The following is a 15,864-nucleotide window of genomic DNA, read 5'->3' as shown; positions in this document are numbered from 1 at the left end:
AGAGAATCAGGGTCAAGCTCATAGAAAGGCTAGAGTAGTATTCAGAAATTCCTGTCCCAATTCCTGGGAGCTGCCTGCTCCATGAACCCATTTTCTGTGGCTTCAGTCTTTCCTGCAGTCAGTGACAGCTATGCGTACATTCCTCTGGCAGGTCTCCTGCCTTTTCAATAAACATTTCACCTAATTCTCTACCATCCAGTTTCACAGCTAGCTGGACCATTGTTAGGTTCTTGGAAGCTAATGTAAGCTCCCTTTTATGCAGTGAAGTGAGAAGGTGCATTCCCAAGCCTGGCACTGGGCATGAGACACAGACATTAAACGCCACTCTTATCAGAGCCAACCAGTGACCTTGGGCTTTCCTAGTCAAGGGTATTTAAAGCTAAATGAAACTCAGAGAAAATTGAGATGCACTCTAAGGAGAAGAGATGAGATAAGTTTCTCAAAGTATATTTTTAGTGTACAAGCCCTGAGAAAAGGAGGTCCTAATGAATCCAGGAGTGACAGAGTAGAATAAAAAGCAAAAGTTTAAGACTGTCAACACTTGATCACAGACATGGGGGCTATTTAGCACATTGGAGGGCTCCTGTGACTTGGATTCCTGTATGCTATTCCACCCTTCTTTGAAGGTCTCCCGAAACTGCAGGTATTAACTGATGGAAGCTCCACCATCCATCATCTCTTTCAACTAAGCACAGCTTCAGAAATTAAAAGCCATCTTGTTTTATAGGAAAGACTCAAATCATAACCAGAAAACATGCAGAAGAAACATTGCTTCTTTATTTTACTTATAGTAGCAACAAATTATTTTTGTTTTGTTTTGTTTTCAATTCTTACCTGAGGACATTTTTTTCATTGCTTTTAGAGATAGAGTAAGGGAGACAGTAAGGGAGAAAGAGAAACATCGATGTGAGAGAGAAGCATCACTCGATTGCCTCCCATACACACCCCAATTGGGGATTGAACCCACAACCTAAGTATGTGCTCTGACCAGGAATCAAACCTGTAGCCCCTTGGCTATGGGATGATGCTCAAACCAACCAAGCCACAGCAGCCAGGGCATAATAGCAGCAAATGTTTATTTACTGTCATTTTTAAGTAGTGCATTTTTTCCCAGGAACAAAAATATACTGGTCTTGTGTGTGCGTGTGTGTGTGTGTGTGTGTGTGTGTGATCTGTTTTGTATCTGCAGTGTTCAGTGTCCATCACAGGGTTTTGTTTGGTTCAACCTGACATTCAGACTCAAAAGACTTTCATAGATCAGTTGGCACCAGTCTGCTCAGTAGGATAGGAGCCACAGCTTGCCTGCTGGGAAGTGTCAGGCACTCCGTAAAAATCCTTGCGGTGGTACAGCGGTTAGCTTCTGAATTTCCCACTCCAGATGACAGCTCAGGTGCAAAGAGCCAAGGTCTACATCAGGCAGGTATAAGAGTCACCATGGCTTAAAAGCCTCTTGTACCACAGGTACTGATGTATTTTGTAACAACTCCACAGTGATAGCCTTGAGGGTCCCCACAAAGGACCACACCAGCTACAAGAGTCTTCACACTTAGGGAATCACAAAGATAGGGCTTCTTCTAAGGTCTTGGTAGTCATCCTAGTCCAGAAGCAGGATACCAGCCAGGGATCATTTTCACTGTAAACGGTGTTCCATAGCAACTTAATTCACATATCAATTTTATCAGCTTGTCCCAAGAACAAAACTGGACAGCTAACAGAAGATAAATTCTCATGCAGAAGGAGAAAAGAATTTCATAAGCCATATCCCAGAGTAATCTTCACTGATGACAATTATTTAACTACTGTGGCTTCCTCAGATTTGGGGGGAACACCAACACCTTTCCAAATCCTTATTTCTACTGTCTTTAAATATAGATCATCACCAAAACATAGGAAGACTATGGGAACTTTTTATTTAAAATCAGTTTCAAAGAACCAATATTTGTTTCATGGATTTTAGTGATGATGAAACTGAAATTGACAAAGTGAAACAGCTTACCTGGTGGCCTTGACAAGCCAAAGGCAGCCTGAAGCCTTCTGGCTCCGGGGGGCTCAGAATGAAGTTCTACCTCTCTGCTGGGGAACACTTTGTTTTCCTGATTGTGGTTTATTCAAAATAAAATTTCAGTTTCAAGTCCAATTTCCAAACTGAAAATTTTCAGGAAAAATTTTATTCCCATTATTTTCACTTCCTCTGTTGAAAATGAAGAACAGTCTGCTATGGTTTCTGCAAAGTTGTATAGGCTCTCAAGACCCGTGACTCACCATCTGTGGTTGTGCAAACATTATTATGTAGATGACACCAATTAAGATGGCATTCTAGGCTAAAAATAACTTTTTTCTATTATTTTTCTCTTTCTCTCAGAGATAGATTTACTGTTTACTCCTAAAAATCTAAGCCTGTGTAAATATATAGTGACAGAAACTTGACCTGAGGTTGTACACTCTTTGAACTTCTGATTGATACTTTTGTGGGTGTTATTTTCTCTGGACTGGAGATCTTATGCAAGGTCAAACTATAAAACTGTATTCAAAAATATCCCTTGTGTACTATAAATAGACTTACAAGTTGAAATTCTGAACTATTTTTTTTACATTTGTCAGGCATCATATGCTATACACCATGCTCTCGTGTAATCTTTACAGCCCACAGAGCAAAGTTTTCACTCTCAGAGAAGAAAGGTACAAGAAGTTAGACAGTTAAGTAACTTTCTGAGGATTATTCATTCCAAACCCCAATCTCTATCTAATTTCTATAATACTCAGCAATGAAAGTATCATGGATCCAACTTAAGGGTAAAGAAGACATTTTTCATGTGGCTAGATTTCAAGAATACCTGGCTAGATCTTCATACCCACTCAAACAACCTTCTGCATCTGTCCTCTGAATATCTGACATTCCAGAGCTAGAAACAGGTATTTTGCTTAATTCAAACAAGCCTCTAAAATGCAAATGTTCTGAGAGAGCAAATGAAGCAGTGTTAAAATTTTATAGGCAGTTTTCTCCTGCATAAATGAAATCATCATAAAGTATATTTTTCTAGAAAATATATTTATAAAAGGGGATAGGCAGATCACTAAAAGCCTCTGTATCAGAATACAAGGCACAGAAATACTGTAAATAGGGAAGTCAGAGCATCTACTGCATTGAATTTTGATGGATTACCTGCCTTTTCACCTGCCCTCCCCCATTCTGGGAACACTGAAGTCAAAGACTGCAGTACAGCAGGTACCAAACATGACCATGAAGCTGGGCTGCCTGGACTGGTAATTCTGTCTCCATGGCTTAATTGTGTTTTGATGGGGAGGGGAATGGCTTCCCTTTCTTTGCTTGTTTCCTCCTCTTTAAAACTGTACCCAACTCATAGGACCATTATGAAGATTGTTACAAGGGCTCCTAGTTATACAGTTGACCCTTGAACAACATTAAGAGCACTGACACCCCCCAATTCTGCACAGTTGAAAATCTGCTTATAGCCTTACTGATAACATAGTCAATTAACACATATTTTGTATATTATATACTATATTCTTATAACAAAGTAAGCTTGAGAAAAGAAAATGTTAAGAAAACATGAGATTCATCTATGAGTTTTTTCAAATTGTTGCAGATCTCAAAAAAACCTTCCAATATATTTTTTGAGAAAAATATGCATGTAAGTGGACCCAGTTCAAACCTGTGTTATTCAAAGTGCTTAAGCCAGCACCTGACACAATCAAAGTACTATTTAAGCAACGGCTTTATTATCCTCAACAGAGGGCCAGATACACATTAGGTCCTCAGGAACTATTGCTTAACTCAGTTAAGTGTCCCATGTACTGAATCAATTAAATAGTTTAAAGGCCTGGATTTGAGGATCAGTAGGACATTTATGACCTTTAAAAGTAAAATATGAAGGAGAATTAGAGACACTAAGTTAGATGAAAAGGGTTAAGCAATGAGTGAGTGGTTTTAAAAAATAGTGGGGTGTAGATTTTTGTTAAGGATTTATAATTTAATTTCAATATGGTCAGAAAACATACTCTGAATTATTTAAATCCTTTACAGTTTATTAGGCTTATTTTATGGCCCAGCATGGTGAATGTTTAATGTGTGCTTTAAAAAAAAACTCATGTATAAACATGTAGTGTTTTATGACTATCAAGGTGGTTGATAGTGGTGTTCAAATCTTCTGTGTCCTTACTAACTATATTGTACCTCCTTGTTCTATAAGCTACTAGAGGCATTCAACTCTCATTGCCTCCCATTAGCTCTGTCAGTTTTGTTTCATATATTTTGAAGCTCTGTTTTAAGGTCATATAAGGCATTTGGGGGTTGTTTTCTTAATGAATTGATCCCTTTGTCATTATCAAATGTCCCTGTTTATATAATAAGCATTATATAATGGTCATATGTCTTTAGATCTTGTTTATGTCTTTAGATCTTTATATTTAAAGTATATCCCTTACAAACAGCATATAGTTAGGTGTTGCTTTTCCTCCTCATTTTATAAACTCTGCTATTTTATTAGAGTATTCAGTTCACTTACATTTATTTTAATAACTCATGTTGTTGGGTTTTAGTATCTTTGCTATTTGTTTCCTTTTTCCCCTCTGGTTTTTGTCCCTCCATTTCTCCTTTTCTGTCTTTTTTAAGATAAATTAAGAATTATTAAGTATTCCACTTTATCTCCTTTATTGGCTTTTTAGTTCTACCCCTTTGTATTATTCTTAGGGATTTTAATATGAATTTTTAACTCATTACAATCTCTTTTGAATTAATATTATACCACTTTCCTTATATTCTTTGTGTTATTATTATCATGTATGTTATATAATGTCAGTACTTTCTTATTTATGTTTCAAAGACTTACTTGTCTTAAGCAATTAAGAAAAGATAGGGTTTTCTAATGTCCACATAGTTACCATTTTTAGTGTTCTTCATTCTTTCCTCTAGAATGTAAACCAGATTTCCATCTGACAGCATTGTCCTTTAGTCTGAAGAATAGCCTTTAATATTTCTTGTAGGCAGGTGTGCTGAAGATCAACTTGCCCAGCTTTTGTTTCACTAACAATGTCTTTATTTTGTGCCTATTTTTGAAGGAATTATTTTCTTTCTTTTTAAATTCTAGTTCTTTTTTAAAAGTATATTTTATTGATTATGCTATTACAGTTATCCCTTTTTTTTCCCTTTATCCTCCTCTGCCTTGTACCCACCTCCTTCCAGCATGCCCCCTCTCCTTAGTTCATGTCCATTGGTCGTACATATAAGTTCTTTGGCTTCTCCATTTCCTATACTGTTCTTAGCCTCTCCCTGTCTAGTTTGTACCTACCAATTATGCTTCTTATTCCCTGTACATTTTCCCCCTATTCTCCCTGCTCCTTCTCACCACTGATAAGCCTCCATTTGATCTCCATTTCTATGATTCTGTTCCTGTTCTGGTTGTTTGCTTTGTTTGTTTGTTTGTTTGTTTGTTTTAGGTTCAGTTGTTGATAGTGGTGAATTTGTTGTCATTTTACTGTTCACAGTTTTGATCTTGTTTTCTTTAGATAAGTTCCTCTAACATTTCATATAATAAAGGCTTGGTGATGATGGATACCTTTAACTTGACCTTGTCTGGGAAGCATTTTATCTGCCCTTCCATTCTAAATTATAGCTTTGCTGGATAGAGTAATCTAGGTTGTAAGTCCTTGCTTTTCATGACTTTGAATACTTCTTTCCAGCCCCTTCTAACCTGAAAGGTTTCTTTTGAAAAATCAGCTGATAGTTTTATGGGAACTCCTTTATAGGTAACTATCCCCTTTTCTCTTGCTGCTTCTAAGATTCCCTCCTTATCTTTCATCTTGGGTAATGTAATTATGATGTTATTTGGTGTGTGCTCCCTTGGATCCTACTTCTTTGGGACTCTCTGAGCTTCCTGGACTTGCATGTCTAGTTCCTTTGCCAGATTGGGGAGTTTTCCTTCATTATTTTTTCAAATAAATTTTAAATTCCCAACTCTTCCTTTCTGCTTCTAGCACCCTTATGATTTGGTTGCTGGAATGTTTAGAGTTGTCTCAGAGATTCCTAAGCCTCTCCTTATTTTTTTGAATTCTTGTTTCTTCATTCTGTTCCAGTTGAATGTTTATTTCTTCCTTTTGTTCCAAATTGTTGATTTGAGACCTGATTTCCTTCCATTACTTGTTGGTTCCCTATATAGTTTTCTTTATTTCACTTTGTATAGCTTTCACTTCCTTTATTTTGTGACCATATTCAATCATTTCTGTGAGCATCCTGATTACCAGTGTTTTGAACCCTGCATCTGATAGGTTGGCTATCTCCTTGTCACTTAGTTCTTTTTCTGGAGTTTTGATGTCTCCTTTCATCTGGGCCATATTTCTCTGCCTCTGCATACCTGTTACATTGTAAGGGGCAGAGCCTTAGGTATTCACCAGGGCAGGGCAACCCACGTCACTGGATTATGACACTGTATGTGGTAGAGGGATCAGAGAGTGAACAATGCTGTTTGCTTGGCTCTTGCCCCACTTTCAGTCAATTGCCTTGCTTCCTACAAGTGGATTGTGCCCTTTCAGATGCTGATTCTTGGGGTGGGTGGGTTTGTGTACATTCTAGTATCCTGTGGACCTCTCCAACAAACTCTCCTATGAGACTGGTGGTTTCTCCCAGTGCCACAAGCCCCACAGGTTTTTACAGCAAGAGGTTTTGAGGCTTTAGTTTTTGGATTTTTGTGTGTGTTTTTTAAGATTTTATTTATTTATTTTTAGAGAGGGAAGGGAGAGAGATAGAGAGAGAGAGAGAAACATCAATGTGTGGTTGCTGGGGGTTATGGCCTGCAACCGAGGCATGTACCCTGGCTGGGGATCGAACCTGGGACACTTTGGTTCCCAGCCCACGCTCCATCCACTGAGCTACGCCAGCCAGGGCGAGGCTTTAGTTTTGTGCTGGATCCCTGGGTTGCATGGTCTGTCTTGCTCTCCAGTTGTTCCTCCTGGCTTATCCACACACAAAGATGGGACCTCCTAGTCTGCCAGCCACTGCCTCCCCGACCTGGTCAGCCATCTGTGGCCTTGTCACTCATCCTCTCCATCCTGGCTTTCCATCTCCTCCCCTCCTCCCAGTCTGGATGAATGTTCTTCTTTAACACCTTGGTTGTCAGACTTCCATGCACTTTGATTTTATGGCAGTTTTAGTTGTTTTCTGTTTTTAAATTGGTTGTTATCCTTCTTTTTGTTGTGCAAAGAAGCAAAGCATATCTTCCTATGCCTCCATCTTGGCCAGAAACCTCTGAAGGATTTTTTTCTGTGTCTATAAATCCTGGTTTGACTATTTTTTCTTTCAGTACTTTATAGATGGTATTTTGTTGTCTTTGTCCTCTTTTCTAAAATGAAAAACTAGATATCATATTATTGTTCTTCTGGATTTTTTTTCTTTATCTTTGAATTTTAGAAGTTGTAATGATGTATTTGAGGGTAATTTTTTTGTATTTATCGTGACCGGACGTTGTGGAACTTTATGATCTCTTGGTTTTGGTATTTTAATCAAGTTTGGAACTTTGGGGACAATTATTTCTTAAAATATTTGGTCTGCCTCATTTACTCTCTCCTTCTTTGAACCCAATTTTTATATATTAAACTGTTCTACATTGTTCTATAGCTCAGTAAAACTGATATTTTTCTAAACTTTTTTCTCTCTGTTCTTCAGTTTTGAATAATTTCAACTGACTTATTTTTATTTACTGATTTCTTAAATTTAAATGTGCTATTTACTCCCTCCAATATATCAGATGTCGTATTTTTAAATTATAAAATTTCACAATAGTTTATTCTTAAGATTTTGTATATTCTCTTCAAATTCTCATTCTCTTCTCCATTATTCCCATTTTTTCTGATACATTTATTAACATATTTATACCAGTTATTGGGTCATTTATGGGTCTTCTTTTAATGACTGGCTTCTCTTTTGATTACAAATCACATTTTCCTATTAATTTAAACATATAGTAGTTGTATACTGAACCATGTAGGTAATATTTTATAGTTATTCTGGTTTCTTTTATCTTCCCCTGTAGAGTGTTGTATTTTATTCTGGCAGTTAGTTAAATTACTTGTGGGATCTCCTTGATCTTGTGGAAGTTTGGTCTCTTTTATTTTTCCTTTAATTCTAAGGCATAATCATTGGTCTTGGAATGTAGTCTTTCTGGGTTTTAATGAAAATCCTGAAGTGTTTCTTAACTCCCTCTATTTGGGAAGACTTTAACACTAAATTCAGGCATCTCCAAACTGGAAGCTGATGAAACTTTTGCTCATTTTTAGCACTACAGCTGTTTCTTTCCATCAGATACTTAGAATATTGCCTGTTTACAGTTGATGAGTTAGCCAAACATTTGAGGGCAATTAGTATGCTGATTTGGGGGTTTTATAATTTATGGTGATTCCCTCTGTCCCACAATTCTCCTCTTTAATTTCCAGACATTTTGACAGCCCTAAACTCAGACTTCTGACTGCACAGAAGGTTTTTGTTTTATTGGATCTATCCTCCAAATGTCCCAGGAACAGAAGAGTGCCCTCAGGAGAAAATTTAATTAAATGTGGACATCATCTAGTTAGCTTCCCATCTTTTAAGAGTCATGTTCCCTCAAGCTTTAGATTGCTCTCCAGTGGCATCAAACATTTATATTTAAAATTTTGTCTGGAGCTGATAATTGTTATTGTCAGGAGAGTTTTTCCTATTGTGAGTTTCTCCATCATTATCTGAACCAGAACCTTATCAATGAGTGTTTGACACTCTCTAAAGGACCTGAGTGTTAAAAGCAACAAGAGAAAATGGTATTGAAGCAGAATCTAGGTTACAAAGAAGGAGTTTCCATGATGAGAGACACAAGCATGTTTCTAGGCAGAGAGGAAAGAGGGTGTAGAGAAGATGTTGAAGTTGTAAGAGACACTGTTATCAGATTAAATTGAGTACAGTTTTGGCTTATGCAAAAGAAAAGAGAGGAGGTAAAGGCACAGATTTTGAAGTAACAAGAATGGGAGCTGAACAAGAATGGGGGTTTATTGTCTGAGGAAAACATGAACTTGTGGAAGATGTATAGGTTCTTCATATGCAAATAGATGAATAGACTGGGATTAAGTTTATTTTAGGTATGGTTAATAAAACGCATAGAATGATGGAGATTAAGGTAGGAGGAGTCAAGTGTGACTCTAGAACTGTGGGCTTTAGCTGCCTATAGGTGGTATATTATTTAGTAAAATAGGGTATGTTGAAGCAGATGATGCTTATTAACTGAACTTTGGACATACTAAATTCAAAAGGCCTGGAAGACATCCAAGAGGAAATATTGGTAGGCAGTAGGATATATGAATCAGGAATTTAGAAGAGAGGTTGAGATGGAGGAGTTGTTGGCTTAAAGGTAGTAAATCAAACTATGAGAGTGAGTAAAAAAAAATGTGGATTAATGAGAGGATGGAAGAGAATCCTGAAAGATAAAGGGGGAAATAGGCATGTGTAATATCATAGAAGCCACAGAAATAAAGGGAAGCTTGTCAAGAAGGAGCATAGTCAGTAGGGTAGAATTCCACTGGAGGTCAAATAATAGGATGGAATGTGTATGACAGACATGGTGACATGGAGAACAATTGCAGCTTTGGTGGGAGCCCTTTCAATGGGGTGATGAGGGCAGAAGCCAATCTAGTAGAGTTGAAGAGCAAGAGTAGAGTAAGAATAAAGACACCATTTCAGACATCTCTGAAAGAGGGATAGCTGGAGAGGGTCTGAGGATGGAAGGGTTTTTGTAATAGGAAAAACTAAAACATGTTTAAATGTTGATGAGAAAGTACAAATGGAGAAGGAGAAGAAAGAAATGTGGGTGATGCAAGGGATGGTCTAGTGTGAAAATTGCTGACATAGTGGAAAGGATAAATATCAAGAACAGAGATAAGGAATTCACCTTAAGCAAAGGAAGAACTCATTGTATTTAATAGGAGGAAAGAAGGCAAAGGATGGGGTAGATCTGTTGGTTTTGTGCAGAAAGTTTTAGATAGAATGAGCTACTTAGAGAAGAGCAGCAGCCTTGCTGAGCAGCTTGAGGTCCCAGCATTGAGGGCCAACTGAGGTTGATAACCTTGAATTTTTAGTGCTGCCAATTTTCTGCAGCAGCCCTCAGCAGTCCCAGCATAGTCATGAAGAAAGTGGATAGTTAAATTCAGCCAGGGTCAACATGTTTGCAGGTGAGTGTAATAAAGAACAAAAGGGCAAGAGAGTTCCTTGAAATCTTAGAATTTAAACTGAATGAAGAGAGCTAAAGATAGGAGCAGAGCCCTGGCCTTGTGGCTCAGTTGGTTGGAGTGTCATCCCATACACCAAAAGCTGTGGATTTGATCCCTGGTCGGGCATATATGGGAGGCAACCAATCAATGTTTATCACTCACATTGATGTTTCTCTCTCTCTCCCTCCACGTCCCTTCCTCTCTCTTTGAAATCAATTAAAAATATATATCCTCTAGTAAGGATTAAAAAAATTAGGAAGCATCTGGTAGTGCAAAGGTATAGGGATATATATATAGTGATAAGAGTAATCGAGTGAGCAAATGAGCAAGCTGGAAGGTGAGTGGATGGGTAGACAGTGGAGTGTGTCAATTGGAGGTGTCAGAATGAAGCATTTTGGCTGAAAACAGGCCCCAGGTTTATGATCATGATAGAGGGTGGCTGAACTGGAGTGGAGAATATCATTGATCAAGAGGGGAGCAAAATAACTGAGAGGCCATGATATGTGAAAGATTATTCATACAACACATTACTTTCCTAAGGCTCCTGTAACAAATGCCCACAAACTAGGTAGCTTAAAACAACAGAAATTTATTCTTCCAGTTCTGCAGAATAGAACCTGAAGTAAAGGTGCTGGCAGAGTCAAGCTCCTTCTGAAGCCTCTTCAGGAGGATCTCTCCTTGGCCATTCATTCCAGTTGCTGGGTGCTTCAGGTGTGCTGTGGTTTGTGGAAGCACAGCCCCACCTCTGCCTCTGTCTTCACATGGTTCTTTTCTGTGTGTGTGTCTGTTTTCACGCGGTGGTTTTCTTTTCTTATAAGGACATCAGTCTTATTAGGTTAGGTTCCACCCCAATGACCTCATCTTAACTTGATTACATCTGTAAAAACCCTATTTCCAAATAAGGTCATATTCAAAGTTCCTAGGGTGAGGACTTCAACATACATTTGGTGTGGTGCGGGGGCACAATTCACCAAGTAACAATGTGAATGTTCAGTCACCAAGAGCAGGAATGAAAACAAGTTAGAGGATTCAATGAAGATGGGGAAGGTCACAGAAATAAACAGAAGAGGGAGTGAAAGGTGATATTGCCAAGTGTGGGAAACTTAAAGAAAAAGGAGTTAATTTATGGAAGATTAATGACCTAGAAATAGTACTGCCCTGACTGATGTGACTCAGTGGGTTGGGAGTTGTCCTGCAAAGTGAAAGGTTCGATTCTGGGTCAGGGCACTTGCCTGGGTTGTGGAGGGCATGTGTGAGAGGCAACTGATCAATGTTTCTCTCTCACATTGATGTTTCTCTCCCTTTCTTTTGCCCTCCCTTCCCTTTTCTCTAAAAATAGATAAAATATTTTTTTTTTAAAATAGCCCTGGGAAGGAGAGGGATACAGACCCCATGTGCAAACCCCAAGTTACCCAAGATATGAGAAAATGAGCATCTGTAGTTGGGAGACTTCCCAAGGGAAATGGGGTCCTTTGGGATGAGCCAGATTTTATCTGTTCAGGCAATTTGCAGGGAGAAGGCTGGGGGTGGATGATGGAGTGTGTTGATCATGAAGCAGCTTTTTCTAGCATATTTGAAAGGGGATTGATGGGTCAGGAGATTGGAGGGTGAAAGCATTAGGAAATGAGAATACGAAAGAGGAAAAATAAGATAGAAGAGAACTTATACAGTCAGTTGTCTAAAACAAACAAAGGGGCCAGCTTTTGGGTTTAGCCATGCAGTCTTCCAGAAGACAGGGACCACACAGAGACTCATGGGAAGTGAGGCTGGGCAGTCATTCTGTTAGACCAGGCAGTTTTCTTCTCCTAGCTGCCAAACAACCTGTTTACAAGTTCAAGTCCTGTTGTCCAACATGTGGGGTGTAAACAGAGGTGGCTGGGAGTGTTCTGCACAGTCCTGTATGCGTGGTGGCTTGGTCTTCTGGTGGTGCCCTCTGGGACCAGGGTAGGCTCTCTACATTGAGTGGCTAGTCTACATTGAGTTACTGTTCCACCTGGGCCAGGGATTATTTATTATTTTGTGCAAACAAGACTAAAAGACTCATTTCATGTGGGTCTATATATGAATTCATCAAGCTGAAGGGTTGGAGTAGAATCCTAATCTCTTGAATTCTGAAAAACACGGCTTCATCTTTCAGTTCTTCCCAAATAGCAGGTGAGCTGTTTTGTTTTGTTCTTTTTCTGAAAGTTTTATTCCTATTTCTACATCCACACTGAGCCCCATGCTCTGTTATTTCTTTTTTTTTTTTTAAGATTTTATTTATTTATTTTTAGAGAAGGAAGGGAGGGAGATAGAGAGAGAGAGAGAGAAACATCAATGTGTGGTTGCTGGGGGTTATGGCCTGCAACCCAGGCGTGTACCCTGGCGGGGAACCAAACCTGACACTTTGGTTCGCAGCCCGCACTCAATCCACTGAGCTACACCAGCCAGGGCTGCTCTGTTATTTCTTACAGTCCAGAGATGAGAAGGGAAACAGACATCCAAAGAAACAGCATAAAAGTCAAGTGCAACACGTCAAGTTTATTAACGCATTTGTCATTTGCTGGATCCCATGACCTAGTTAAAAAGAAAAAATTAGGTCTAACCTTTTAACCCTGAGAACTTTCCTCATCTCTATCACCCTCCTTTCTACTTGAGTTATTAATACTGTCATGATAACTCATCTGCTGGAGGCAATACCAGTCCCTTCTTTTTATTTAAAGACAGTCTATACCCTGGTGGCGGGAAATTTCACAAAGAATTTATTCAGTGTGTAAAGTGGCACCGTCACTTGCTGTCCATTTTTCATTTGCTTTCTCACAGCAAGAAAATGGCCCCAGGTGAATTATGAGCAGGTATTATTCATACCCCCGCTCCCCTGCCACACTTAGTACTTTGCTCTTCAGACCTAAGAGCTGCTATTTTGGTCTCGATTAGCAGTACTTTTTCTTCCTCCTCCAACTCCTGAACTTACTAATTAGATCACAAACTTGCCTTTTTTTTTTCTGTGATTAGGAGACTGTCTCTTTTCCAGTTGTTGCTTTTCTCCTGCAAGAAAAATACTGCACCACCTTTGTGTTACACCTGGAGCCCAGAGAACCCAAGCCATGTGACATGTATTATTTTTTACCTTTATGAGTATTTTAAAACCTGGGGATGAATCTTAAGTCATAGTTATGACTTTTATGTGGTCTTTTGAAGTTATATAAATAATCATAATTCACAGATCAAGCTATTATTATAAAGAACACTAGGTAGTGATTCGGGACATCTGGATTTGCTCTCCCTCCAACTTGCTATAAGATGTTGTGCTAAGTCTCTGACATCTCAGGTCTGATTGGCTGCCCGCCACCTAAGCAGAGTGTTATAAAGAAAATGTTTACAATTGTTTTAAAAATTAAAATTTCAGACATGTAAGTCAACAACTTTATTTTTTCCTTCTCAGTAGTTGATTCAGTCATTTTATTCATTTTAAATAGAGACACTATGTAAATGTTCTACAGTTTTTTGATCCACTCATTTACTGATGGGCAGTCCTACCCTTTGCAACAGCATGGATGGAACTGGAGAGCATTATAAGTGAAAGAAGCCAGGTGGTGAAAGACAAATACCATATTATTTCACCTTTAAGTGGAACCTAAACAATAAAATAAACAAGTGAGCAAAATATAACCAGAGACATGGAAATAAAGAACAAACAGACAGTAACCAGAGGGGAGGGGGGTAACAGGGCAAAGAAGGGGAAGGGTCTTCAAGGAACATGTATGAAGGACCCATGGACAAAGATAATGTGGGTAGGGTGAGGATTGAATGTGGGAGGTGGGGGTTGGTGGGATGCGGGGGAGTAATGGGGGGGGAATGGGGACAACTATAATTGAACAACAATAAAATAAATAAATAAAGACATTAACAAACTATATGAACTGAAACATTTTATGAATCACTCACAAACAGTATCTTGCTTGTTCTTAATCCCCTGACATGCAGCAAGTAGGTGATTTTAAATAATTCAAAACACTGTGGAGAATTAATTTGTTTGTCTTTGTCCAAATTATTTCAGAGAATAATTACAGAGTGTTCCTAATGCAGTCATCCAGGATTTAGCTGCTTTCTCTGTCAGGATGTTTTCAAATCATTTTTCTTCCATTCCACTGAAACCCAGCTCGGTTTTATCCAAAGCCTTTACAAGGTGAGGACAACTGGTACAAGAAAGTTGTCTGTAAGCCTCCCTCAAGCAGCTATGGAGTGGTTGACAAAAATTTTTTTAAAACTTGACCTAATGATCCATTTCTTACTTGAGCCCTTTCATCAAGGATTTTTGCCTCAAGTCCCGCTTTAGCACTTCCCTGTACATCCCAAGGTATTTCTACTTCAAAATAGAACAGATTATCATGTGTTTGGGGTGGTTCGGGTGCTCTAGCACCTATGAGCACAGAAAAATTGATCTCTGCCACACCTTTTCCAGCCCAAGAGCAGTCACTTCAGATTTAAAATGCAAAATTTTACCCTGATTAGCTGTGGAATCTAGGTTCAAATAATTTCACTTCTTTTGCCTAAAGATGGAGAGTTTTTAGAATTTAATGCAAGCTCTGAGACTGAGTGAATGCAGAAGGTCTAATGTTATCATTCAGCAAAATTTCTAGTAAACAGCCAAAGGATATTACTTTTTGGTGAAAAATACTGCCAAAAAGGTGAGAGCTTTTGGTGTTCATGAGAAAGTGTCCACAGTGTCCTCTGATCACCTTTCAAGTTGAAAACTTAGTGCTATGGTTTTGATCGCTGCCCAGTTTCGCAGGTAAATTATGCCAAGAATTCCATATCCTTAAAGATCATAAGCCTGGCTAGCATTGGAGGGCTTGGCCCAGAATTCACCCAGAAGGGTGGAGGTTCTCAAATTTGAGTGAGCATATCTTTCAATCCCCATCTTTGTCTTGGGTGGGGTCAAAAGTCAGCTTTTAGTTTTTGAAACAAACTCCTGCATGATGCTTTTAGAGGTGGTCCTCAGATCAGCTTTCAGAAATTGTGACAGGGCTGAATCTGTAGTCACGGGCCTTCCACACCTGTCTTCTTATCTAAGTATTGACAGAGTAGCTAGCCAACCTAGGTGGGCAGAAGTCCTTACAACGTGAAACAAAGCTATGGCCTTGATTTCATCAGCATCATGTTCACTTACCAACAACCTACCATGGAAAGTTTTCAAATGCTATAGTAATGAATGAACTTGCTTCTTTCTCAAAATGTAGAAGTTTAATAGGAAGCCAAACAATGGCTTTCGTCTTCATCTTGTTCACTGAGAACATAAGGGCAGATGCCTCTGGAGTGCAACTGGCTAATTTGAATCATTAATCTTCATAGGGTCTGACAGAGTTTGCCAAGGTCACCATGAGCAAGGACTTACCTTTTTGAGGCATGACATTGTTCCCTCAGTTTCTATCAACACGTTCATTCTCTTTCATGGTACTAAGTTAACCATTATGTACTGGAAGTAACTCCTGAATATCCAGGAGGGGATGAGAAAGAAAAGGCCATAATCTGTCTTCATCATGGATGGAGACCCTCAGTAACCTGGCTTCCTTAGCAGAGTTGAGGAAAGGAACTCAAGTGAAGGCCAAGTCATGTGAACTGGGATGGCTGGGCAGGGGC

At 38.9% G+C, this 15,864-nt stretch overlaps 1 protein-coding gene across 1 annotated transcript in view; it reads left to right on the top strand.

The window, feature by feature from the left end:
- Positions 1-15,864, top strand: part of RYR3 (ryanodine receptor 3) — a 502,054-nt gene that overhangs the window by 161,212 nt on the left and 324,978 nt on the right.

This window comes from Phyllostomus discolor, chromosome 1, assembly GCF_004126475.2.
Source record: "Phyllostomus discolor isolate MPI-MPIP mPhyDis1 chromosome 1, mPhyDis1.pri.v3, whole genome shotgun sequence".
Classification (NCBI taxonomy): Eukaryota; Metazoa; Chordata; class Mammalia; order Chiroptera; family Phyllostomidae; genus Phyllostomus; species Phyllostomus discolor.
This window is presented reverse-complemented; position numbering and strand designations above follow the sequence as displayed.